This window comes from Phyllobates terribilis, unplaced genomic scaffold (assembly GCF_046119375.1).
Source record: "Phyllobates terribilis strain yellow unplaced genomic scaffold, ASM4611937v1 Scaffold_505__1_contigs__length_1300667, whole genome shotgun sequence".
Classification (NCBI taxonomy): domain Eukaryota; kingdom Metazoa; phylum Chordata; class Amphibia; order Anura; family Dendrobatidae; genus Phyllobates; species Phyllobates terribilis.
This window is the reverse complement of record NW_027363265.1, coordinates 854,246-879,752: the sequence shown is the minus strand read 5'-3', so window position 1 is coordinate 879,752 and position 25,507 is coordinate 854,246. Positions and strand designations below refer to the sequence as shown.

The following is a 25,507-nucleotide window of genomic DNA, read 5'->3' as shown; positions in this document are numbered from 1 at the left end:
CCAGACTTCGTCATAAGTTATACTGCCACTTCATAAACATCATTGTGGTTTCTTTATTAAAGTATTATTCAACAAAAATACAAACAAGTAATCGTATGCCAGAGAAATTTCCAGAAAAATTATCAACGGTATTTAACCATATCCTGCCACTTAAGGTATTTCCACACACCTTCAGAATCTGTTCCACCACCACTACCTTCTCTTGTATCCCACAAATAGATTACATATAGTCTTGCTAAGATCAACCTAATACAATCATTTACTGTTAAATTTACTCTTTTAAACACACACAAATTTCTCACATCCCACAAGCTCTCCTGCACACACACCATAATAAACCACATCATCCTTTCAAGGCCACGACGACTAGCACCAAAACCAAACATAGCCACTCTCCAATCAATAAACTTCACACCAGCAACCCCTTTACACAGTCCACCCACACCTTTCCACACATCATACGCAAAATTACAATCCCACATAAGGTGCCTCACCGTCTCATTCGCTCCACAACCATCCCTTGGACATACTGCAGATCTTATGAGATCTCTTTTCTTCTGAAAATCCCTCACTGGCAAAATATTATGAAGGCCCATCCATACTATATCTCGCTGTCTATTCGACACACCTTGAATGCTTAACTTCTTCCATACCCGCGCAACTTCCATAGAACGCAATCCCACCACATTACTCTCACACTCATTCACACACATCTTCCCCATCACCTTCTTAACCAACATAAAGTCTTTCATTGCAACTGCTAACAAATCATTCTTCCTCACAAACTTCTCAATCAAACCATACCACTCAGGACACTTAAAAGCAACAGGCACATTCTTATCACGCTTCACCCAATTCAGACCATACAGCATCCATCCAGCCAAATACTTACACATAAATGCCCCTTTATTATTCTTCCCAATCAAAATGACCGTAGTCTTAATAAAATGCAATGTTAGAAACACTTCAATATTCGGAAACTTCAGTCCCCCATACAAATATTGCTTAAACAAAATCTCTCTCTTAAGTCTTTCCATCCTACTGCCCCAAAAAAACACAAAAATTAGTTTCTCCACTTTTTTAATTTTCCTATAGGGCACTGGAAAAATACAAGAAACATAAAGCAAAATAGGGAGAATAACAGCCTTAATAATAAGAACCTTCCCTACCAAAGACAAAGAACGTAACTTCCAAAAATTCATCTTCCGCACAATCCGCTCACCACAATCATCCCAACTCTCATAACCTTTCAAATCATCATTAAAAAAAACTCCCAACACTTTAATTGCACCATCCACACCAGCCACACCATCCATCTTAATCCTATTGTCACCAAAACATTTAAACATGCATTTGTTCCAATTCACACGAAACGCTGACGCGCCACAAAAAAAATTCAACAACAATTTTACTCTCTCCATAGAGGCCACACTCTCACTCACCACTACTACATCATCCATATATCCTAAGACTTTCACAGTCATTCCACCACTCCCTGGCACTAACAAACCACGCACCACTTTCTCTTTCCGAATCATACACAGCAGTGGCTCAATCACACACACAAATAATACCGGTGACATGGGACAACCTTGCCTCACACCAGACCTAATACACACTTTCTCACTCAAAAACCCATTCACCAGAAATTCACTCACCACCTCCCCATACAATCCTCTCACGGCACGCACAAATTTCTCCGGAAAACCCATTCTACGCAAAACCTCAAATAGAAACACATGAGACACGCGATCAAACGCCTTTTCAAAGTCAACAGCCATCACCATACACTTCTGCTTTCTTACTTTACAATCCCACAACACATCTCTTAAAAGACACAGATTATCCGTCATACATCTACCAGGCACTGCACACACTTGATCTTTACCAATCACATCAGCTACAACCACACGCATCCGACACGCCAAAATTTTACTGAATACCTTGTAATCGGCGTTCAGAAGCGTAATTGGCCTCCAATTACTCAAACACCTTTTATCCCCTTTCTTATGGATTAAGACCACCACTCCCTCCTTCATTGAACCCGCAAGCATCCCATTCTCCCACATAAACTGACACACTTCCACTAAATCCATACCCATCACTTCCCACATCATAACATATAGCTCCACAGGCAAACCATCCTTCCCAGGCGTCACATTTTTCCTTGCACCAAACACCGCTTTCTTAACTTCCTCCTCAATCACTGCCTCACATAGACCAGAACATCCATCCTTATCCACCTTACAATCCAAAGTCTTAAGCACTTCTTCTTTCAAACTCTCATCCACCCACTTCCTGCCAAACAACTCAGCATAAAACGTGACCACTTCCTTCATTACATCCTCCCCACTCACACAAACACCATCCACATCAAAAATCTCCTCCATACCCTCCTTCTTACCATTTATTTTTTTAAAGAAATATCTTGAACACTTTTCATCTTTATCAAGATGGACCACCTTTGACCTAAAAATTATTTCCCTTCCCTTCCTCTCCAAAGTCCTCTTCAAATCCTCTCTCGCACTTCTTAACAAATCATCCACATCCACACCACACATCCTCATTTTCTCCAGCCATTCCACCCTCATCATTAAATCTTTATATTGACTCCTAACCATGGCAGCCTTTTTATAGCCCCATCGACGAAAAAACTTTTGCACTTCATACTTCATCCAATCCCACCACACCAACACACTTTCAAACTTACTCTTTTGAGATTTACACCAACTATATTTTTTCTTAAAATCATTCACAATTCTCTCATCCTCAAGCAAACTCACATTCAATTTCCACACACCTCTCCCATGCACCCGCCTTAAATCCCCTCTAAACTCACCTTTCAGGCACACATGGTCCGAAAAAGGAACTGAAAATTGAGAAAAACCATCACATATTATATTTTTAGAAAAAAACATCCTATCAATCCTAGATGTTATCCCACCCCTGTCAGCTTTATAGGTTGGTGGTGGTGGCTTCCCCAAATAAACCTCAGCAGCATCAAAAAAGAAAAAATCAGAAATAATGTTTGCCAATTTTTTTCCTGAGGCATCAACTTTCCCCTCAGTTACACAGTTAAAATCACCTGTTACTATCACAGGGATCCTACCAGGTAATTCTAAACATAATTTATCTAATAAACTTAACCTGTCTTCTTTTTTGTAGGACCATAAATATTTATAATTTTAACTTTCCACCCCCTCCCACACACAACTGCAGAGATGCAACGACCCACCTCTATTACCTTATAATATTCAAAAACAAAATTTCTATTATTTAATACTATCCCAACTCCATCATTTTTATTCCCACTAGAGCCAGACCAGATATGCTGGCCATATGGCCAATCAGCGTCTTCCAGGGGTTCTTCTATACCACACTCCTGTAGACACATAATATCAAAAGAATGGTTATGTAAGAAGTCCAGAATCACAGATCTTCTAACTCTAGACTTTAAAAGTCTTACATTAAGGGACGCAATGTCCCAATTTGGTTTAGAGACCATTCTTTGGCTCAAAAAACAGAAACACCAGTCTCAGCAAAAAAAACATGCCTTCCTTATCCTTTGTCATCCGGCGAACTCCCACTTAGCTGAAAGATAGTGGACTCCAAATTCTCCTCCAGGTAAGCCGTTGACGCAGGAGAAAGAGAAACCACTGGGTAATCCCGCTCACTCACCGGACTTGCCACGCATTGGCTACTTGATGGTTCAGACAACCGGGCCCTTTTATTCTTAGCGCGGTCCGGTTCCTCAGAAGACCTCACCCCAGTCTCAGTGAAGTCTCCTTGACCTCCAGCTCCCTCTTCATCCATACTTTCACTGCTCCAACTGAGAGCCGGGTCCCCTGGGATTTCCAAGGCTCCCTCACGTTCTTCACAAAAGGAGTCAATGAAACCCCCCTGATAGGAAGAAATGTCCATCTCAGCTGCCAGAACCTCTTCCACTCTCCCGGGCTCCACCAGTAGGTCAGCAGACGCCCTCACTGGAGCAGTCTCCACACGCTGTTCCACTACCTTCACCCTGGAAGAAACTGCGGCCTCAGGTGCCACACTCTTAGGCCTCAGAGAGTTCGAGACCATCTCAGAGTATGCCCTTGCCTTGCCCTCGTTCGCACGACGAGTACAATCCTTAAAGGCATGCCCCTCCATACCACAAGCATTGCAAACAATTGGATTGGTACAGTCCTTAGCAACATGCCCACTTTGGTTGCACTTGGAGCAAACAGGCACAGCAGTACAAACCTCTTGTAAGTGTCCGTACTTCTTACATTTCCTGCAAAAAACTGGGGCCTCAGGAAAGAAGAGAATACCCCTATCTCTCCCGATAGAGAAACTTTGGGGAGGGTAATGAACACCTCCAGGCTCCGAAGAACTTTCCCCAAATCTGACAAAATATCTGTATTTGCCAGTCCATAAGTTCTCCTCGTTCATGATTTTGTGACTGTTGCTCACAAAGTCACAATGCCTCTTAAGAAAAGTCGCAATGTCATGTTCGTGCACAAAGGGATTATACATAAATATGACTAGGGGAACATCACCTTTGGAGTACAAGACTGTAAAAGTCAAACCATGCAAGGTTGGATTCTTCTCCTGCTCCCTCAACTTCTTATACAGGTTCCGGCAAGCCGCCATAGATTGCAACACCAAGACATACCGTCCTTCTTTCCGGGATTCCTGCAGGCAGACGATGTTTTCTCTTGTCACTTCCAGGATTTTGAAGATCACCTCGTGCACCATATACGACAGATTGAAACGCTCTCTGACAGCAGCATCAACTTCAATGCGGAATGCATTGCGAACCCGATTGTCATCGGTCCCAGCATAGCGTATCTTCACGCCCATTATGATCACTCTCTCGTTCCTCCTCGTTCTCCCCCTAAAGCAGCAACCGGCTTAAGCCATCAAGATGGCGATGCCGGAAGGCCAAGGGAAAACACTCAAGGACCCCAGACAAGATACTTGGTCTTAGCCAAAAGGCCGAGAAGCGATAACCAGAATTGGTTTCAAACTACGGAGCCACCCAAGGATCCTGAAAAGTCCATTTGTGGAGATGAGCTCCTGGACTCCCGTTAAGAAGACATGTTGTCAACCTCTAGATCCCTTACATGCCTGCACTTTTCGGCTTGCTGCTGCTGCAATCCACGCGTTTTAGATCTGCATAACTCCACCTCTTTAAACACAGCACCTTCACCCCCTGCTGTTCCCACCCGCCTCAACACCGTTGGAAGGGAGGAGAACCAATTAAGGCGGGGGGTGGGGTGGAACGAGCAGCTGTCTACCCTTAGCAGGAGGGCTGCTGATTACATACCTCTCCTGCTGCTGCTGCTGCTGCTGCTGGCTGTCCAGCAGCAGACTGAAGGTGGCTGCTGCTGTGCACAGGTATATAAAGGCTCAGAGCCTATTATGACACGCGCAGCCAGCGTTCCATTGCCACATTCCATCTACTGCAGGCAGGATACCTGGCTGGCTGAATGTCGCTGAGAAGCTCACAGAGACCGCCATAAGCAACAGTTTAACAGAATGCCACAGACTAATCAACCAAACTTTTTGGGTTGGGTTCTCTTTTATAGTCTGCAGGCATTAAATGAAAGAAGTCAGTGTTCCAGCAGAGGGAGACAACGTTTCAGAAAAGGCATTGTAGCAAACCAAAAAAGAAATTTTAAGCGCAGCAGAGTAACCAGCGCACATACCTGTTAGCTCAGGTGAGTTTAAAAGGCTGCTGTTGATAACAAGGGCATTTGCTAAATAGATGGTGTGTGTGCAACAATATACTGAAAGGTCAATTATATTGTGCAGCTTATCTCACCACCTGTAGTTATTTAGGTGAAAGCTCCAAAATGCTTGCCTAATATGTCTGTTTATCCAAAAGGAAGTAAAAAGGGAGAGCTAGAAAGATAGCATTTCATTACATTACATGGCAATGCAAAGCACAGTTGCTGAAGTTGAACCAAAATGAGCTTGTAATCTGGCTTCTGCAACTTTGAACATGAAAAATCCAATGAGGAGAAGAAAAGCAAAGCCAAAGAGTCCATCCCAAAATCCGACAAACAAGCAAAATGAACAAAAAACATTGAATTCAATTCTTTCTGATTTTAGAAACTGCATTAAAGAAGGGGTGCACCGGTCCTGGAGATACTGCAATACCAGGTCAATGCGTGGAGTGGACAGAGCAAGCTCTTTTTCCATCTCCCTGTTCTAAAAATCCATTTAATATATGGTCCCCAGATAGGGGACGTATCAGATATTAAACTGATAAGAACAGATACTACACTTGATCTTAGCCAAAAGGCCGAGAAGCGATAACCAGAATTGGTTTCAAACTACGGAGCCACCCAAGGATCCTGAAAAGTCCATTTGTGGAGATGAGCTCCTGGACTCCCGTTAAGAAGACATGTTGTCAACCTCTAGATCCCTTACATGCCTGCACTTTTCGGCTTGCTGCTGCTGCAATCCACGCGTTTTAGATCTGCATAACTCCACCTCTTTAAACACAGCACCTTCACCCCCTGCTGTTCCCACCCGCCTCAACACCGTTGGAAGGGAGGAGAACCAATTAAGGCGGGGGGTGGGGTGGAACGAGCAGCTGTCTACCCTTAGCAGGAGGGCTGCTGATTACATACCTCTCCTGCTGCTGCTGCTGCTGCTGCTGGCTGTCCAGCAGCAGACTGAAGGTGGCTGCTGCTGTGCACAGGTATATAAAGGCTCAGAGCCTATTATGACACGCGCAGCCAGCGTTCCATTGCCACATTCCATCTACTGCAGGCAGGATACCTGGCTGGCTGAATGTCGCTGAGAAGCTCACAGAGACCGCCATAAGCAACAGTTTAACAGAATGCCACAGACTAATCAACCAAACTTTTTGGGTTGGGTTCTCTTTTATAGTCTGCAGGCATTAAATGAAAGAAGTCAGTGTTCCAGCAGAGGGAGACAACATTTCAGAAAAGGCATTGTAGCAAACCAAAAAAGAAATTTTAAGCGCAGCAGAGTAACCAGCGCACATACCTGTTAGCTCAGGTGAGTTTAAAAGGCTGCTGTTGATAACAAGGGCATTTGCTAAATAGATGGTGTGTGTGCAACAATATACTGAAAGGTCAATTATATTGTGCAGCTTATCTCACCACCTGTAGTTATTTAGGAGAAAGCTCCAAAATGCTTGCCTAATATGTCTGTTTATCCAAAAGGAAGTAAAAAGGGAGAGCTAGAAAGATAGCATTTCATTACATTACATGGCAATGCAATGCACAGTTGCTGAAGTTGAACCAAAATGAGCTTGTAATCTGGCTTCTGCAACTTTGAACATGAAAAATCCAATGAGGAGAAGAAAAGCAAAGCCAAAGAGTCCATCCCAAAATCCGACAAACAAGCAAAATGAACAAAAAACATTGAATTCAATTCTTTCTGATTTTAGAAACTGCATTAAAGAAGGGGTGCACCGGTCCTGGAGATACTGCAATACCAGGTCAATGCGTGGAGTGGACAGAGCAAGCTCTTTTTCCATCTCCCTGTTCTAAAAATCCATTTAATATATGGTCCCCAGATTGGGGACGTATCAGATATTAAACTGATAAGAACAGATACTACACTTGATCTTAGCCAAAAGGCCGAGAAGCGATAACCAGAATTGGTTTCAAACTACGGAGCCACCCAAGGATCCTGAAAAGTCCATTTGTGGAGATGAGCTCCTGGACTCCCGTTAAGAAGACATGTTGTCAACCTCTAGATCCCTTACATGCCTGCACTTTTCGGCTTGCTGCTGCTGCAATCCACGCGTTTTAGATCTGCATAACTCCACCTCTTTAAACACAGCACCTTCACCCCCTGCTGTTCCCACCCGCCTCAACACCGTTGGAAGGGAGGAGAACCAATTAAGGCGGGGGGTGGGGTGGAACGAGCAGCTGTCTACCCTTAGCAGGAGGGCTGCTGATTACATACCTCTCCTGCTGCTGCTGCTGCTGCTGCTGGCTGTCCAGCAGCAGACTGAAGGTGGCTGCTGCTGTGCACAGGTATATAAAGGCTCAGAGCCTATTATGACACGCGCAGCCAGCGTTCCATTGCCACATTCCATCTACTGCAGGCAGGATACCTGGCTGGCTGAATGTCGCTGAGAAGCTCACAGAGACCGCCATAAGCAACAGTTTAACAGAATGCCACAGACTAATCAACCAAACTTTTTGGGTTGGGTTCTCTTTTATAGTCTGCAGGCATTAAATGAAAGAAGTCAGTGTTCCAGCAGAGGGAGACAACGTTTCAGAAAAGGCATTGTAGCAAACCAAAAAAGAAATTTTAAGCGCAGCAGAGTAACCAGCGCACATACCTGTTAGCTCAGGTGAGTTTAAAAGGCTGCTGTTGATAACAAGGGCATTTGCTAAATAGATGGTGTGTGTGCAACAATATACTGAAAGGTCAATTATATTGTGCAGCTTATCTCACCACCTGTAGTTATTTAGGTGAAAGCTCCAAAATGCTTGCCTAATATGTCTGTTTATCCAAAAGGAAGTAAAAAGGGAGAGCTAGAAAGATAGCATTTCATTACATTACATGGCAATGCAATGCACAGTTGCTGAAGTTGAACCAAAATGAGCTTGTAATCTGGCTTCTGCAACTTTGAACATGAAAAATCCAATGAGGAGAAGAAAAGCAAAGCCAAAGAGTCCATCCCAAAATCCGACAAACAAGCAAAATGAACAAAAAACATTGAATTCAATTCTTTCTGATTTTAGAAACTGCATTAAAGAAGGGGTGCACCGGTCCTGGAGATACTGCAATACCAGGTCAATGCGTGGAGTGGACAGAGCAAGCTCTTTTTCCATCTCCCTGTTCTAAAAATCCATTTAATATATGGTCCCCAGATAGGGGACGTATCAGATATTAAACTGATAAGAACAGATACTACACTTGATCTTAGCCAAAAGGCCGAGAAGCGATAACCAGAATTGGTTTCAAACTACGGAGCCACCCAAGGATCCTGAAAAGTCCATTTGTGGAGATGAGCTCCTGGACTCCCGTTAAGAAGACATGTTGTCAACCTCTAGATCCCTTACATGCCTGCACTTTTCGGCTTGCTGCTGCTGCAATCCACGCGTTTTAGATCTGCATAACTCCACCTCTTTAAACACAGCACCTTCACCCCCTGCTGTTCCCACCCGCCTCAACACCGTTGGAAGGGAGGAGAACCAATTAAGGCGGGGGGTGGGGTGGAACGAGCAGCTGTCTACCCTTAGCAGGAGGGCTGCTGATTACATACCTCTCCTGCTGCTGCTGCTGCTGCTGCTGGCTGTCCAGCAGCAGACTGAAGGTGGCTGCTTCTGTGCACAGGTATATAAAGGCTCAGAGCCTATTATGACACGTGCAGCCAGCGTTCCATTGCCACATTCCATCTACTGCAGGCAGGATACCTGGCTGGCTGAATGTCGCTGAGAAGCTCACAGAGACCGCCATAAGCAACAGTTTAACAGAATGCCACAGACTAATCAACCAAACTTTTTGGGTTGGGTTCTCTTTTATAGTCTGCAGGCATTAAATGAAAGAAGTCAGTGTTCCAGCAGAGGGAGACAACGTTTCAGAAAAGGCATTGTAGCAAACCAAAAAAGAAATTTTAAGCGCAGCAGAGTAACCAGCGCACATACCTGTTAGCTCAGGTGAGTTTAAAAGGCTGCTGTTGATAACAAGGGCATTTGCTAAATAGATGGTGTGTGTGCAACAATATACTGAAAGGTCAATTATATTGTGCAGCTTATCTCACCACCTGTAGTTATTTAGGTGAAAGCTCCAAAATGCTTGCCTAATATGTCTGTTTATCCAAAAGGAAGTAAAAAGGGAGAGCTAGAAAGATAGCATTTCATTACATTACATGGCAATGCAATGCACAGTTGCTGAAGTTGAACCAAAATGAGCTTGTAATCTGGCTTCTGCAACTTTGAACATGAAAAATCCAATGAGGAGAAGAAAAGCAAAGCCAAAGAGTCCATCCCAAAATCCGACAAACAAGCAAAATGAACAAAAAACATTGAATTCAATTCTTTCTGATTTTAGAAACTGCATTAAAGAAGGGGTGCACCGGTCCTGGAGATACTACAATACCAGGTCAATGCGTGGAGTGGACAGAGCAAGCTCTTTTTCCATCTCCCTGTTCTAAAAATCCATTTAATATATGGTCCCCAGATAGGGGACGTATCAGATATTAAACTGATAAGAACAGATACTACACTTGATCTTAGCCAAAAGGCCGAGAAGCGATAACCAGAATTGGTTTCAAACTACGGAGCCACCCAAGGATCCTGAAAAGTCCATTTGTGGAGATGAGCTCCTGGACTCCCGTTAAGAAGACATGTTGTCAACCTCTAGATCCCTTACATGCCTGCACTTTTCGGCTTGCTGCTGCTGCAATCCACGCGTTTTAGATCTGCATAACTCCACCTCTTTAAACACAGCACCTTCACCCCCTGCTGTTCCCACCCGCCTCAACACCGTTGGAAGGGAGGAGAACCAATTAAGGCGGGGGGTGGGGTGGAACGAGCAGCTGTCTACCCTTAGCAGGAGGGCTGCTGATTACATACCTCTCCTGCTGCTGCTGCTGCTGCTGCTGGCTGTCCAGCAGCAGACTGAAGGTGGCTGCTGCTGTGCACAGGTATATAAAGGCTCAGAGCCTATTATGACACGCGCAGCCAGCGTTCCATTGCCACATTCCATCTACTGCAGGCAGGATACCTGGCTGGCTGAATGTCGCTGAGAAGCTCACAGAGACCGCCATAAGCAACAGTTTAACAGAATGCCACAGACTAATCAACCAAACTTTTTGGGTTGGGTTCTCTTTTATAGTCTGCAGGCATTAAATGAAAGAAGTCAGTGTTCCAGCAGAGGGAGACAACATTTCAGAAAAGGCATTGTAGCAAACCAAAAAAGAAATTTTAAGCGCAGCAGAGTAACCAGCGCACATACCTGTTAGCTCAGGTGAGTTTAAAAGGCTGCTGTTGATAACAAGGGCATTTGCTAAATAGATGGTGTGTGTGCAACAATATACTGAAAGGTCAATTATATTGTGCAGCTTATCTCACCACCTGTAGTTATTTAGGAGAAAGCTCCAAAATGCTTGCCTAATATGTCTGTTTATCCAAAAGGAAGTAAAAAGGGAGAGCTAGAAAGATAGCATTTCATTACATTACATGGCAATGCAATGCACAGTTGCTGAAGTTGAACCAAAATGAGCTTGTAATCTGGCTTCTGCAACTTTGAACATGAAAAATCCAATGAGGAGAAGAAAAGCAAAGCCAAAGAGTCCATCCCAAAATCCGACAAACAAGCAAAATGAACAAAAAACATTGAATTCAATTCTTTCTGATTTTAGAAACTGCATTAAAGAAGGGGTGCACCGGTCCTGGAGATACTGCAATACCAGGTCAATGCGTGGAGTGGACAGAGCAAGCTCTTTTTCCATCTCCCTGTTCTAAAAATCCATTTAATATATGGTCCCCAGATTGGGGACGTATCAGATATTAAACTGATAAGAACAGATACTACACTTGATCTTAGCCAAAAGGCCGAGAAGCGATAACCAGAATTGGTTTCAAACTACGGAGCCACCCAAGGATCCTGAAAAGTCCATTTGTGGAGATGAGCTCCTGGACTCCCGTTAAGAAGACATGTTGTCAACCTCTAGATCCCTTACATGCCTGCACTTTTCGGCTTGCTGCTGCTGCAATCCACGCGTTTTAGATCTGCATAACTCCACCTCTTTAAACACAGCACCTTCACCCCCTGCTGTTCCCACCCGCCTCAACACCGTTGGAAGGGAGGAGAACCAATTAAGGCGGGGGGTGGGGTGGAACGAGCAGCTGTCTACCCTTAGCAGGAGGGCTGCTGATTACATACCTCTCCTGCTGCTGCTGCTGCTGCTGCTGGCTGTCCAGCAGCAGACTGAAGGTGGCTGCTGCTGTGCACAGGTATATAAAGGCTCAGAGCCTATTATGACACGCGCAGCCAGCGTTCCATTGCCACATTCCATCTACTGCAGGCAGGATACCTGGCTGGCTGAATGTCGCTGAGAAGCTCACAGAGACCGCCATAAGCAACAGTTTAACAGAATGCCACAGACTAATCAACCAAACTTTTTGGGTTGGGTTCTCTTTTATAGTCTGCAGGCATTAAATGAAAGAAGTCAGTGTTCCAGCAGAGGGAGACAACGTTTCAGAAAAGGCATTGTAGCAAACCAAAAAAGAAATTTTAAGCGCAGCAGAGTAACCAGCGCACATACCTGTTAGCTCAGGTGAGTTTAAAAGGCTGCTGTTGATAACAAGGGCATTTGCTAAATAGATGGTGTGTGTGCAACAATATACTGAAAGGTCAATTATATTGTGCAGCTTATCTCACCACCTGTAGTTATTTAGGTGAAAGCTCCAAAATGCTTGCCTAATATGTCTGTTTATCCAAAAGGAAGTAAAAAGGGAGAGCTAGAAAGATAGCATTTCATTACATTACATGGCAATGCAATGCACAGTTGCTGAAGTTGAACCAAAATGAGCTTGTAATCTGGCTTCTGCAACTTTGAACATGAAAAATCCAATGAGGAGAAGAAAAGCAAAGCCAAAGAGTCCATCCCAAAATCCGACAAACAAGCAAAATGAACAAAAAACATTGAATTCAATTCTTTCTGATTTTAGAAACTGCATTAAAGAAGGGGTGCACCGGTCCTGGAGATACTGCAATACCAGGTCAATGCGTGGAGTGGACAGAGCAAGCTCTTTTTCCATCTCCCTGTTCTAAAAATCCATTTAATATATGGTCCCCAGATAGGGGACGTATCAGATATTAAACTGATAAGAACAGATACTACACTTGATCTTAGCCAAAAGGCCGAGAAGCGATAACCAGAATTGGTTTCAAACTACGGAGCCACCCAAGGATCCTGAAAAGTCCATTTGTGGAGATGAGCTCCTGGACTCCCGTTAAGAAGACATGTTGTCAACCTCTAGATCCCTTACATGCCTGCACTTTTCGGCTTGCTGCTGCTGCAATCCACGCGTTTTAGATCTGCATAACTCCACCTCTTTAAACACAGCACCTTCACCCCCTGCTGTTCCCACCCGCCTCAACACCGTTGGAAGGGAGGAGAACCAATTAAGGCGGGGGGTGGGGTGGAACGAGCAGCTGTCTACCCTTAGCAGGAGGGCTGCTGATTACATACCTCTCCTGCTGCTGCTGCTGCTGCTGCTGGCTGTCCAGCAGCAGACTGAAGGTGGCTGCTTCTGTGCACAGGTATATAAAGGCTCAGAGCCTATTATGACACGTGCAGCCAGCGTTCCATTGCCACATTCCATCTACTGCAGGCAGGATACCTGGCTGGCTGAATGTCGCTGAGAAGCTCACAGAGACCGCCATAAGCAACAGTTTAACAGAATGCCACAGACTAATCAACCAAACTTTTTGGGTTGGGTTCTCTTTTATAGTCTGCAGGCATTAAATGAAAGAAGTCAGTGTTCCAGCAGAGGGAGACAACGTTTCAGAAAAGGCATTGTAGCAAACCAAAAAAGAAATTTTAAGCGCAGCAGAGTAACCAGCGCACATACCTGTTAGCTCAGGTGAGTTTAAAAGGCTGCTGTTGATAACAAGGGCATTTGCTAAATAGATGGTGTGTGTGCAACAATATACTGAAAGGTCAATTATATTGTGCAGCTTATCTCACCACCTGTAGTTATTTAGGTGAAAGCTCCAAAATGCTTGCCTAATATGTCTGTTTATCCAAAAGGAAGTAAAAAGGGAGAGCTAGAAAGATAGCATTTCATTACATTACATGGCAATGCAATGCACAGTTGCTGAAGTTGAACCAAAATGAGCTTGTAATCTGGCTTCTGCAACTTTGAACATGAAAAATCCAATGAGGAGAAGAAAAGCAAAGCCAAAGAGTCCATCCCAAAATCCGACAAACAAGCAAAATGAACAAAAAACATTGAATTCAATTCTTTCTGATTTTAGAAACTGCATTAAAGAAGGGGTGCACCGGTCCTGGAGATACTACAATACCAGGTCAATGCGTGGAGTGGACAGAGCAAGCTCTTTTTCCATCTCCCTGTTCTAAAAATCCATTTAATATATGGTCCCCAGATAGGGGACGTATCAGATATTAAACTGATAAGAACAGATACTACACTTGATCTTAGCCAAAAGGCCGAGAAGCGATAACCAGAATTGGTTTCAAACTACGGAGCCACCCAAGGATCCTGAAAAGTCCATTTGTGGAGATGAGCTCCTGGACTCCCGTTAAGAAGACATGTTGTCAACCTCTAGATCCCTTACATGCCTGCACTTTTCGGCTTGCTGCTGCTGCAATCCACGCGTTTTAGATCTGCATAACTCCACCTCTTTAAACACAGCACCTTCACCCCCTGCTGTTCCCACCCGCCTCAACACCGTTGGAAGGGAGGAGAACCAATTAAGGCGGGGGGTGGGGTGGAACGAGCAGCTGTCTACCCTTAGCAGGAGGGCTGCTGATTACATACCTCTCCTGCTGCTGCTGCTGCTGCTGCTGGCTGTCCAGCAGCAGACTGAAGGTGGCTGCTGCTGTGCACAGGTATATAAAGGCTCAGAGCCTATTATGACACGCGCAGCCAGCGTTCCATTGCCACATTCCATCTACTGCAGGCAGGATACCTGGCTGGCTGAATGTCGCTGAGAAGCTCACAGAGACCGCCATAAGCAACAGTTTAACAGAATGCCACAGACTAATCAACCAAACTTTTTGGGTTGGGTTCTCTTTTATTGTCTGCAGGCATTAAATGAAAGAAGTCAGTGTTCCAGCAGAGGGAGACAACGTTTCAGAAAAGGCATTGTAGCAAACCAAAAAAGAAATTTTAAGCGCAGCAGAGTAACCAGCGCACATACCTGTTAGCTCAGGTGAGTTTAAAAGGCTGCTGTTGATAACAAGGGCATTTGCTAAATAGATGGTGTGTGTGCAACAATATACTGAAAGGTCAATTATATTGTGCAGCTTATCTCACCACCTGTAGTTATTTAGGTGAAAGCTCCAAAATGCTTGCCTAATATGTCTGTTTATCCAAAAGGAAGTAAAAAGGGAGAGCTAGAAAGATAGCATTTCATTACATTACATGGCAATGCAATGCACAGTTGCTGAAGTTGAACCAAAATGAGCTTGTAATCTGGCTTCTGCAACTTTGAACATGAAAAATCCAATGAGGAGAAGAAAAGCAAAGCCAAAGAGTCCATCCCAAAATCCGACAAACAAGCAAAATGAACAAAAAACATTGAATTCAATTCTTTCTGATTTTAGAAACTGCATTAAAGAAGGGGTGCACCGGTCCTGGAGATACTGCAATACCAGGTCAATGCGTGGAGTGGACAGAGCAAGCTCTTTTTCCATCTCCCTGTTCTAAAAATCCATTTAATATATGGTCCCCAGATAGGGGACGTATCAGATATTAAACTGATAAGAACAGATACTACACTTGATCTTAGCCAAAAGGCCGAGAAGCGATAACCAGAATTGGTTTCAAACTACGGAGCCACCCAAGGATCCTGAAAAGTCCATTTGTGGAGATGAGCTCCTGGACTCCCGTTAAGAAGACATGTTGTCAACCTCTAGATCCCTTACATGCCTGCACTTTTCGGCTTGCTGCTGCTGCAATCCACGCGTTTTAGATCTGCATAACTCCACCTCTTTAAACACAGCACCTTCACCCCCTGCTGTTCCCACCCGCCTCAACACCGTTGGAAGGGAGGAGAACCAATTAAGGCGGGGGGTGGGGTGGAACGAGCAGCTGTCTACCCTTAGCAGGAGGGCTGCTGATTACATACCTCTCCTGCTGCTGCTGCTGCTGCTGCTGGCTGTCCAGCAGCAGACTGAAGGTGGCTGCTTCTGTGCACAGGTATATAAAGGCTCAGAGCCTATTATGACACGTGCAGCCAGCGTTCCATTGCCACATTCCATCTACTGCAGGCAGGATACCTGGCTGGCTGAATGTCGCTGAGAAGCTCACAGAGACCGCCATAAGCAACAGTTTAACAGAATGCCACAGACTAATCAACCAAACTTTTTGGGTTGGGTTCTCTTTTATAGTCTGCAGGCATTAAATGAAAGAAGTCAGTGTTCCAGCAGAGGGAGACAACGTTTCAGAAAAGGCATTGTAGCAAACCAAAAAAGAAATTTTAAGCGCAGCAGAGTAACCAGCGCACATACCTGTTAGCTCAGGTGAGTTTAAAAGGCTGCTGTTGATAACAAGGGCATTTGCTAAATAGATGGTGTGTGTGCAACAATATACTGAAAGGTCAATTATATTGTGCAGCTTATCTCACCACCTGTAGTTATTTAGGTGAAAGCTCCAAAATGCTTGCCTAATATGTCTGTTTATCCAAAAGGAAGTAAAAAGGGAGAGCTAGAAAGATAGCATTTCATTACATTACATGGCAATGCAATGCACAGTTGCTGAAGTTGAACCAAAATGAGCTTGTAATCTGGCTTCTGCAACTTTGAACATGAAAAATCCAATGAGGAGAAGAAAAGCAAAGCCAAAGAGTCCATCCCAAAATCCGACAAACAAGCAAAATGAACAAAAAACATTGAATTCAATTCTTTCTGATTTTAGAAACTGCATTAAAGAAGGGGTGCACCGGTCCTGGAGATACTACAATACCAGGTCAATGCGTGGAGTGGACAGAGCAAGCTCTTTTTCCATCTCCCTGTTCTAAAAATCCATTTAATATATGGTCCCCAGATAGGGGACGTATCAGATATTAAACTGATAAGAACAGATACTACACTTGATCTTAGCCAAAAGGCCGAGAAGCGATAACCAGAATTGGTTTCAAACTACGGAGCCACCCAAGGATCCTGAAAAGTCCATTTGTGGAGATGAGCTCCTGGACTCCCGTTAAGAAGACATGTTGTCAACCTCTAGATCCCTTACATGCCTGCACTTTTCGGCTTGCTGCTGCTGCAATCCACGCGTTTTAGATCTGCATAACTCCACCTCTTTAAACACAGCACCTTCACCCCCTGCTGTTCCCACCCGCCTCAACACCGTTGGAAGGGAGGAGAACCAATTAAGGCGGGGGGTGGGGTGGAACGAGCAGCTGTCTACCCTTAGCAGGAGGGCTGCTGATTACATACCTCTCCTGCTGCTGCTGCTGCTGCTGCTGGCTGTCCAGCAGCAGACTGAAGGTGGCTGCTGCTGTGCACAGGTATATAAAGGCTCAGAGCCTATTATGACACGCGCAGCCAGCGTTCCATTGCCACATTCCATCTACTGCAGGCAGGATACCTGGCTGGCTGAATGTCGCTGAGAAGCTCACAGAGACCGCCATAAGCAACAGTTTAACAGAATGCCACAGACTAATCAACCAAACTTTTTGGGTTGGGTTCTCTTTTATTGTCTGCAGGCATTAAATGAAAGAAGTCAGTGTTCCAGCAGAGGGAGACAACGTTTCAGAAAAGGCATTGTAGCAAACCAAAAAAGAAATTTTAAGCGCAGCAGAGTAACCAGCGCACATACCTGTTAGCTCAGGTGAGTTTAAAAGGCTGCTGTTGATAACAAGGGCATTTGCTAAATAGATGGTGTGTGTGCAACAATATACTGAAAGGTCAATTATATTGTGCAGCTTATCTCACCACCTGTAGTTATTTAGGTGAAAGCTCCAAAATGCTTGCCTAATATGTCTGTTTATCCAAAAGGAAGTAAAAAGGGAGAGCTAGAAAGATAGCATTTCATTACATTACATGGCAATGCAATGCACAGTTGCTGAAGTTGAACCAAAATGAGCTTGTAATCTGGCTTCTGCAACTTTGAACATGAAAAATCCAATGAGGAGAAGAAAAGCAAAGCCAAAGAGTCCATCCCAAAATCCGACAAACAAGCAAAATGAACAAAAAACATTGAATTCAATTCTTTCTGATTTTAGAAACTGCATTAAAGAAGGGGTGCACCGGTCCTGGAGATACTGCAATACCAGGTCAATGCGTGGAGTGGACAGAGCAAGCTCTTTTTCCATCTCCCTGTTCTAAAAATCCATTTAATATATGGTCCCCAGATAGGGGACGTATCAGATATTAAACTGATAAGAACAGATACTACACTTGATCTTAGCCAAAAGGCCGAGAAGCGATAACCAGAATTGGTTTCAAACTACGGAGCCACCCAAGGATCCTGAAAAGTCCATTTGTGGAGATGAGCTCCTGGACTCCCGTTAAGAAGACATGTTGTCAACCTCTAGATCCCTTACATGCCTGCACTTTTCGGCTTGCTGCTGCTGCAATCCACGCGTTTTAGATCTGCATAACTCCACCTCTTTAAACACAGCACCTTCACCCCCTGCTGTTCCCACCCGCCTCAACACCGTTGGAAGGGAGGAGAACCAATTAAGGCGGGGGGTGGGGTGGAACGAGCAGCTGTCTACCCTTAGCAGGAGGGCTGCTGATTACATACCTCTCCTGCTGCTGCTGCTGCTGCTGCTGGCTGTCCAGCAGCAGACTGAAGGTGGCTGCTTCTGTGCACAGGTATATAAAGGCTCAGAGCCTATTATGACACGTGCAGCCAGCGTTCCATTGCCACATTCCATCTACTGCAGGCAGGATACCTGGCTGGCTGAATGTCGCTGAGAAGCTCACAGAGACCGCCATAAGCAACAGTTTAACAGAATGCCACAGACTAATCAACCAAACTTTTTGGGTTGGGTTCTCTTTTATAGTCTGCAGGCATTAAATGAAAGAAGTCAGTGTTCCAGCAGAGGGAGACAACGTTTCAGAAAAGGCATTGTAGCAAACCAAAAAAGAAATTTTAAGCGCAGCAGAGTAACCAGCGCACATACCTGTTAGCTCAGGTGAGTTTAAAAGGCTGCTGTTGATAACAAGGGCATTTGCTAAATAGATGGTGTGTGTGCAACAATATACTGAAAGGTCAATTATATTGTGCAGCTTATCTCACCACCTGTAGTTATTTAGGTGAAAGCTCCAAAATGCTTGCCTAATATGTCTGTTTATCCAAAAGGAAGTAAAAAGGGAGAGCTAGAAAGATAGCATTTCATTACATTACATGGCAATGCAATGCACAGTTGCTGAAGTTGAACCAAAATGAGCTTGTAATCTGGCTTCTGCAACTTTGAACATGAAAAATCCAATGAGGAGAAGAAAAGCAAAGCCAAAGAGTCCATCCCAAAATCCGACAAACAAGCAAAATGAACAAAAAACATTGAATTCAATTCTTTCTGATTTTAGAAACTGCATTAAAGAAGGGGTGCACCGGTCCTGGAGATACTACAATACCAGGTCAATGCGTGGAGTGGACAGAGCAAGCTCTTTTTCCATCTCCCTGTTCTAAAAATCCATTTAATATATGGTCCCCAGATAGGGGACGTATCAGATATTAAACTGATAAGAACAGATACTACACTTGATCTTAGCCAAAAGGCCGAGAAGCGATAACCAGAATTGGTTTCAAACTACGGAGCCACCCAAGGATCCTGAAAAGTCCATTTGTGGAGATGAGCTCCTGGACTCCCGTTAAGAAGACATGTTGTCAACCTCTAGATCCCTTACATGCCTGCACTTTTCGGCTTGCTGCTGCTGCAATCCACGCGTTTTAGATCTGCATAACTCCACCTCTTTAAACACAGCACCTTCACCCCCTCCTGTTCCCACCCGCCTCAACACCGTTGGAAGGGAGGAGAACCAATTAAGGCGGGGGGTGGGGTGGAACGAGCAGCTGTCTACCCTTAGCAGGAGGGCTGCTGATTACATACCTCTCCTGCTGCTGCTGCTGCTGGCTGTCCAGCAGCAGACTGAAGGTGGCTGCTGCTGTGCACAGGTATATAAAGGCTCAGAGCCTATTATGACACGCGCAGCCAGCGTTCCATTGCCACATTCCATCTACTGCAGGCAGGATACCTGGCTGGCTGAATGTCGCTGAGAAGCTCACAGAGACCGCCATAAGCAACAGTTTAACAGAATGCCACAGACTAATCAACCAAACTTTTTGGGTTGGGTTCTCTTTTATTGTCTGCAGGCATTAAATGAAAGAAGTCAGTGTTCCAGCAGAGGGAGACAACGTTTCAGAAAAGGCATTGTAGCAAACCAAAAAAGAAATTTTAAGCGCAGCAGAGTAACCAGCGCACATACCTGTTAGCTCAGGTGAGTTTAAAAGGCTGCTGTTGATAACAAGGGCATTTGCTAAATAGATGGTGTGTGTGCAACAATATACTGAAAGGTCAATTATATTGTGCAGCTTATCTCACCACCTGTAGTTATTTAGGTGAAAGCTCCAAAATGCTTGCCTAATATGTCTGTTTATCCAAAAGGAAGTAAAAAGGGAGAGCTAGAAAGATAGCATTTCATTACATTACATGGCAATGCAATGCACAGTTGCTGAAGTTGAACCAAAATGAGCTTGTAATCTGGCTTCTGCAACTTTGAACATGAAAAATCCAATGAGGAGAAGAAAAGCAAAGCCAAAGAGTCCATCCCAAAATCCGACAAACAAGCAAAATGAACAAAAAACATTGAATTCAATTCTTTCTGATTTTAGAAACTGCATTAAAGAAGGGGTGCACCGGTCCTGGAGATACTGCAATACCAGGTCAATGCGTGGAGTGGACAGAGCAAGCTCTTTTTCCATCTCCCTGTTCTAAAAATCCATTTAATATATGGTCCCCAGATAGGGGACGTATCAGATATTAAACTGATAAGAACAGATACTACACTTGATCTTAGCCAAAAGGCCGAGAAGCGATAACCAGAATTGGTTTCAAACTACGGAGCCACCCAAGGATCCTGAAAAGTCCATTTGTGGAGATGAGCTCCTGGACTCCCGTTAAGAAGACATGTTGTCAACCTCTAGATCCCTTACATGCCTGCACTTTTCGGCTTGCTGCTGCTGCAATCCACGCGTTTTAGATCTGCATAACTCCACCTCTTTAAACACAGCACCTTCACCCCCTGCTGTTCCCACCCGCCTCAACACCGTTGGAAGGGAGGAGAACCAATTAAGGCGGGGGGTGGGGTGGAACGAGCAGCTGTCTACCCTTAGCAGGAGGGCTGCTGATTACATACCTCTCCTGCTGCTGCTGCTGCTGCTGCTGGCTGTCCAGCAGCAGACTGAAGGTGGCTGCTGCTGTGCACAGGTATATAAAGGCTCAGAGCCTATTATGACACGCGCAGCCAGCGTTCCATTGCCACATTCCATCTACTGCAGGCAGGATACCTGGCTGGCTGAATGTCGCTGAGAAGCTCACAGAGACCGCCATAAGCAATAGTTTAACAGAATGCCACAGACTAATCAACCAAACTTTTTGGGTTGGGTTCTCTTTTATAGTCTGCAGGCATTAAATGAAAGAAGTCAGTGTTCCAGCAGAGGGAGACAACGTTTCAGAAAAGGCATTGTAGCAAACCAAAAAAGAAATTTTAAGCGCAGCAGAGTAACCAGCGCACATACCTGTTAGCTCAGGTGAGTTTAAAAGGCTGCTGTTGATAACAAGGGCATTTGCTAAATAGATGGTGTGTGTGCAACAATATACTGAAAGGTCAATTATATTGTGCAGCTTATCTCACCACCTGTAGTTATTTAGGTGAAAGCTCCAAAATGCTTGCCTAATATGTCTGTTTATCCAAAAGGAAGTAAAAAGGGAGAGCTAGAAAGATAGCATTTCATTACATTACATGGCAATGCAATGCACAGTTGCTGAAGTTGAACCAAAATGAGCTTGTAATCTGGCTTCTGCAACTTTGAACATGAAAAATCCAATGAGGAGAAGAAAAGCAAAGCCAAAGAGTCCATCCCAAAATCCGACAAACAAGCAAAATGAACAAAAAACATTGAATTCAATTCTTTCTGATTTTAGAAACTGCATTAAAGAAGGGGTGCACCGGTCCTGGAGATACTGCAATACCAGGTCAATGCGTGGAGTGGACAGAGCAAGCTCTTTTTCCATCTCCCTGTTCTAAAAATCCATTTAATATATGGTCCCCAGATAGGGGACGTATCAGATATTAAACTGATAAGAACAGATACTACACTTGATCTTAGCCAAAAGGCCGAGAAGCGATAACCAGAATTGGTTTCAAACTACGGAGCCACCCAAGGATCCTGAAAAGTCCATTTGTGGAGATGAGCTCCTGGACTCCCGTTAAGAAGACATGTTGTCAACCTCTAGATCCCTTACATGCCTGCACTTTTCGGCTTGCTGCTGCTGCAATCCACGCGTTTTAGATCTGCATAACTCCACCTCTTTAAACACAGCACCTTCACCCCCTGCTGTTCCCACCCGCCTCAACACCGTTGGAAGGGAGGAGAACCAATTAAGGCGGGGGGTGGGGTGGAACGAGCAGCTGTCTACCCTTAGCAGGAGGGCTGCTGATTACATACCTCTCCTGCTGCTGCTGCTGCTGCTGCTGGCTGTCCAGCAGCAGACTGAAGGTGGCTGCTGCTGTGCACAGGTATATAAAGGCTCAGAGCCTATTATGACACGCGCAGCCAGCGTTCCATTGCCACATTCCATCTACTGCAGGCAGGATACCTGGCTGGCTGAATGTCGCTGAGAAGCTCACAGAGACCGCCATAAGCAACAGTTTAACAGAATGCCACAGACTAATCAACCAAACTTTTTGGGTTGGGTTCTCTTTTATAGTCTGCAGGCATTAAATGAAAGAAGTCAGTGTTCCAGCAGAGGGAGACAACGTTTCAGAAAAGGCATTGTAGCAAACCAAAAAAGAAATTTTAAGCGCAGCAGAGTAACCAGCGCACATACCTGTTAGCTCAGGTGAGTTTAAAAGGCTGCTGTTGATAACAAGGGCATTTGCTAAATAGATGGTGTGTGTGCAACAATATACTGAAAGGTCAATTATATTGTGCAGCTTATCTCACCACCTGTAGTTATTTAGGTGAAAGCTCCAAAATGCTTGCCTAATATGTCTGTTTATCCAAAAGGAAGTAAAAAGGGAGAGCTAGAAAGATAGCATTTCATTACATTACATGGCAATGCAATGCACAGTTGCTGAAGTTGAACCAAAATGAGCTTGTAATCTGGCTTCTGCAACTTTGAACATGAAAAATCCAATGAGGAGAAGAAAAGCAAAGCCAAAGAGTCCATCCCAAAATCCGACAAACAAGCAAAATGAACAAAAAACATTGAATTCAATTCTTTCTGATTTTAGAAACTGCATTAAAGAAGGGGTGCACCGGTCCTGGAGATACTGCAATACCAGGTCAATGCGTGGAGTGGACAGAGCAAGCTCTTTTTCCATCTCCCTGTTCTAAAAATCCATTTAATATATGGTCCCCAGATAGGGGACGTATCAGATATTAAACTGATAAGAACAGATACTACACTTGATCTTAGCCAAAAGGCCGAGAAGCGATAACCAGAATTGGTTTCAAACTACGGAGCCACCCAAGGATCCTGAAAAGTCCATTTGTGGAGATGAGCTCCTGGACTCCCGTTAAGAAGACATGTTGTCAACCTCTAGATCCCTTACATGCCTGCACTTTTCGGCTTGCTGCTGCTGCAATCCACGCGTTTTAGATCTGCATAACTCCACCTCTTTAAACACAGCACCTTCACCCCCTGCTGTTCCCACCCGCCTCAACACCGTTGGAAGGGAGAAGAACCAATTAAGGCGGGGGGTGGGGTGGAACGAGCAGCTGTCTACCCTTAGCAGGAGGGCTGCTGATTACATACCTCTCCTGCTGCTGCTGCTGCTGCTGCTGGCTGTCCAGCAGCAGACTGAAGGTGGCTGCTGCTGTGCACAGGTATATAAAGGCTCAGAGCCTATTATGACACGCGCAGCCAGCGTTCCATTGCCACATTCCATCTACTGCAGGCAGGATACCTGGCTGGCTGAATGTCGCTGAGAAGCTCACAGAGACCGCCATAAGCAACAGTTTAACAGAATGCCACAGACTAATCAACCAAACTTTTTGGGTTGGGTTCTCTTTTATAGTCTGCAGGCATTAAATGAAAGAAGTCAGTGTTCCAGCAGAGGGAGACAACGTTTCAGAAAAGGCATTGTAGCAAACCAAAAAAGAAATTTTAAGCGCAGCAGAGTAACCAGCGCACATACCTGTTAGCTCAGGTGAGTTTAAAAGGCTGCTGTTGATAACAAGGGCATTTGCTAAATAGATGGTGTGTGTGCAGCAATATACTGAAAGGTCAATTATATTGTGCAGCTTATCTTACCACCTGTAGTTATTTAGGTGAAAGCTCCAAAATGCTTGCCTAATATGTCTGTTTATCCAAAAGGAAGTGAAAAGGGAGAGCTAGAAAGATAGCATTTCATTACATTACATGGCAATGCAATGCACAGTTGCTGAAGTTGAACCAAAATGAGCTTGTAATCTGGCTTCTGCAACTTTGAACATGAAAAATCCAATGAGGAGAAGAAAAGCAAAGCCAAAGAGTCCATCCCAAAATCCGACAAACAAGCAAAATGAACAAAAAACATTGAATTCAATTCTTTCTGATTTTAGAAACTGCATTAAAGAAGGGGTGCACCGGTCCTGGAGATACTGCAATACCAGGTCAATGCGTGGAGTGGACAGAGCAAGCTCTTTTTCCATCTCCCTGTTCTAAAAATCCATTTAATATATGGTCCCCAGATAGGGGACGTATCAGATATTAAACTGATAAGAACAGATACTACACTTGATCTTAGCCAAAAGGCCGAGAAGCGATAACCAGAATTGGTTTCAAACTACGGAGCCACCCAAGGATCCTGAAAAGTCCATTTGTGGAGATGAGCTCCTGGACTCCCGTTAAGAAGACATGTTGTCAACCTCTAGATCCCTTACATGCCTGCACTTTTCGGCTTGCTGCTGCTGCAATCCACGCGTTTTAGATCTGCATAACTCCACCTCTTTAAACACAGCACCTTCACCCCCTGCTGTTCCCACCCGCCTCAACACCGTTGGAAGGGAGGAGAACCAATTAAGGCGGGGGGTGGGGTGGAACGAGCAGCTGTCTACCCTTAGCAGGAGGGCTGCTGATTACATACCTCTCCTGCTGCTGCTGCTGCTGCTGCTGGCTGTCCAGCAGCAGACTGAAGGTGGCTGCTGCTGTGCACAGGTATATAAAGGCTCAGAGCCTATTATGACACGCGCAGCCAGCGTTCCATTGCCACATTCCATCTACTGCAGGCAGGATATTTGGCTGGCTGAATGTCGCTGAGAAGCTCACAGAGACCGCCATAAGCAACAGTTTAACAGAATGCCACAGACTAATCAACCAAACTTTTTGGGTTGGGTTCTCTTTTATAGTCTGCAGGCATTAAATGAAAGAAGTCAGTGTTCCAGCAGAGGGAGACAACGTTTCAGAAAAGGCATTGTAGCAAACCAAAAAAGAAATTTTAAGCGCAGCAGAGTAACCAGCGCACATACCTGTTAGCTCAGGTGAGTTTAAAAGGCTGCTGTTGATAACAAGGGCATTTGCTAAATAGATGGTGTGTGTGCAACAATATACTGAAAGGTCAATTATATTGTGCAGCTTATCTCACCACCTGTAGTTATTTAGGTGAAAGCTC

At 44.6% G+C, this 25,507-nt stretch overlaps 15 non-coding genes across 15 annotated transcripts; all 15 read right to left on the bottom strand.

Annotated features, from left to right (window-relative positions):
- Nucleotides 1-6,110: 6,110 nt before the first annotated feature.
- Nucleotides 6,111-6,301, bottom strand: LOC141231125 (U2 spliceosomal RNA). The gene has a single exon (XR_012297536.1). It is a non-coding gene; the product is annotated as a U2 spliceosomal RNA (small nuclear RNA).
- A 1,121-nt stretch (nucleotides 6,302-7,422) lies between these two features.
- LOC141231092 (U2 spliceosomal RNA) lies at nucleotides 7,423-7,613 on the bottom strand. Its single transcript, XR_012297505.1, has one exon. It is a non-coding gene; the product is annotated as a U2 spliceosomal RNA (small nuclear RNA).
- Nucleotides 7,614-8,734: 1,121 nt separating this feature from the next.
- LOC141231124 (U2 spliceosomal RNA) lies at nucleotides 8,735-8,925 on the bottom strand. Its single transcript, XR_012297535.1, has one exon. It is a non-coding gene; the product is annotated as a U2 spliceosomal RNA (small nuclear RNA).
- Nucleotides 8,926-10,046: 1,121 nt separating this feature from the next.
- Nucleotides 10,047-10,237, bottom strand: LOC141231311 (U2 spliceosomal RNA). Its single transcript, XR_012297723.1, has one exon. It is a non-coding gene; the product is annotated as a U2 spliceosomal RNA (small nuclear RNA).
- A 1,121-nt stretch (nucleotides 10,238-11,358) lies between these two features.
- LOC141230959 (U2 spliceosomal RNA) lies at nucleotides 11,359-11,549 on the bottom strand. The gene has a single exon (XR_012297392.1). It is a non-coding gene; the product is annotated as a U2 spliceosomal RNA (small nuclear RNA).
- A 1,121-nt stretch (nucleotides 11,550-12,670) lies between these two features.
- On the bottom strand, nucleotides 12,671-12,861 carry LOC141231123 (U2 spliceosomal RNA). The gene has a single exon (XR_012297534.1). It is a non-coding gene; the product is annotated as a U2 spliceosomal RNA (small nuclear RNA).
- A 1,121-nt stretch (nucleotides 12,862-13,982) lies between these two features.
- LOC141231310 (U2 spliceosomal RNA) lies at nucleotides 13,983-14,173 on the bottom strand. Its single transcript, XR_012297722.1, has one exon. It is a non-coding gene; the product is annotated as a U2 spliceosomal RNA (small nuclear RNA).
- A 1,121-nt stretch (nucleotides 14,174-15,294) lies between these two features.
- On the bottom strand, nucleotides 15,295-15,485 carry LOC141231121 (U2 spliceosomal RNA). The gene has a single exon (XR_012297532.1). It is a non-coding gene; the product is annotated as a U2 spliceosomal RNA (small nuclear RNA).
- A 1,121-nt stretch (nucleotides 15,486-16,606) lies between these two features.
- Nucleotides 16,607-16,797, bottom strand: LOC141231308 (U2 spliceosomal RNA). Its single transcript, XR_012297721.1, has one exon. It is a non-coding gene; the product is annotated as a U2 spliceosomal RNA (small nuclear RNA).
- A 1,121-nt stretch (nucleotides 16,798-17,918) lies between these two features.
- Nucleotides 17,919-18,109, bottom strand: LOC141231120 (U2 spliceosomal RNA). Its single transcript, XR_012297531.1, has one exon. It is a non-coding gene; the product is annotated as a U2 spliceosomal RNA (small nuclear RNA).
- A 1,121-nt stretch (nucleotides 18,110-19,230) lies between these two features.
- Nucleotides 19,231-19,421, bottom strand: LOC141231307 (U2 spliceosomal RNA). Its single transcript, XR_012297720.1, has one exon. It is a non-coding gene; the product is annotated as a U2 spliceosomal RNA (small nuclear RNA).
- A 1,115-nt stretch (nucleotides 19,422-20,536) lies between these two features.
- Nucleotides 20,537-20,727, bottom strand: LOC141231119 (U2 spliceosomal RNA). The gene has a single exon (XR_012297530.1). It is a non-coding gene; the product is annotated as a U2 spliceosomal RNA (small nuclear RNA).
- Nucleotides 20,728-21,848: 1,121 nt separating this feature from the next.
- LOC141231118 (U2 spliceosomal RNA) lies at nucleotides 21,849-22,039 on the bottom strand. Its single transcript, XR_012297529.1, has one exon. It is a non-coding gene; the product is annotated as a U2 spliceosomal RNA (small nuclear RNA).
- Nucleotides 22,040-23,160: 1,121 nt separating this feature from the next.
- Nucleotides 23,161-23,351, bottom strand: LOC141231117 (U2 spliceosomal RNA). Its single transcript, XR_012297528.1, has one exon. It is a non-coding gene; the product is annotated as a U2 spliceosomal RNA (small nuclear RNA).
- A 1,121-nt stretch (nucleotides 23,352-24,472) lies between these two features.
- LOC141231116 (U2 spliceosomal RNA) lies at nucleotides 24,473-24,663 on the bottom strand. Its single transcript, XR_012297527.1, has one exon. It is a non-coding gene; the product is annotated as a U2 spliceosomal RNA (small nuclear RNA).
- Between the last annotated feature and the right edge of the window lie 844 nt (nucleotides 24,664-25,507).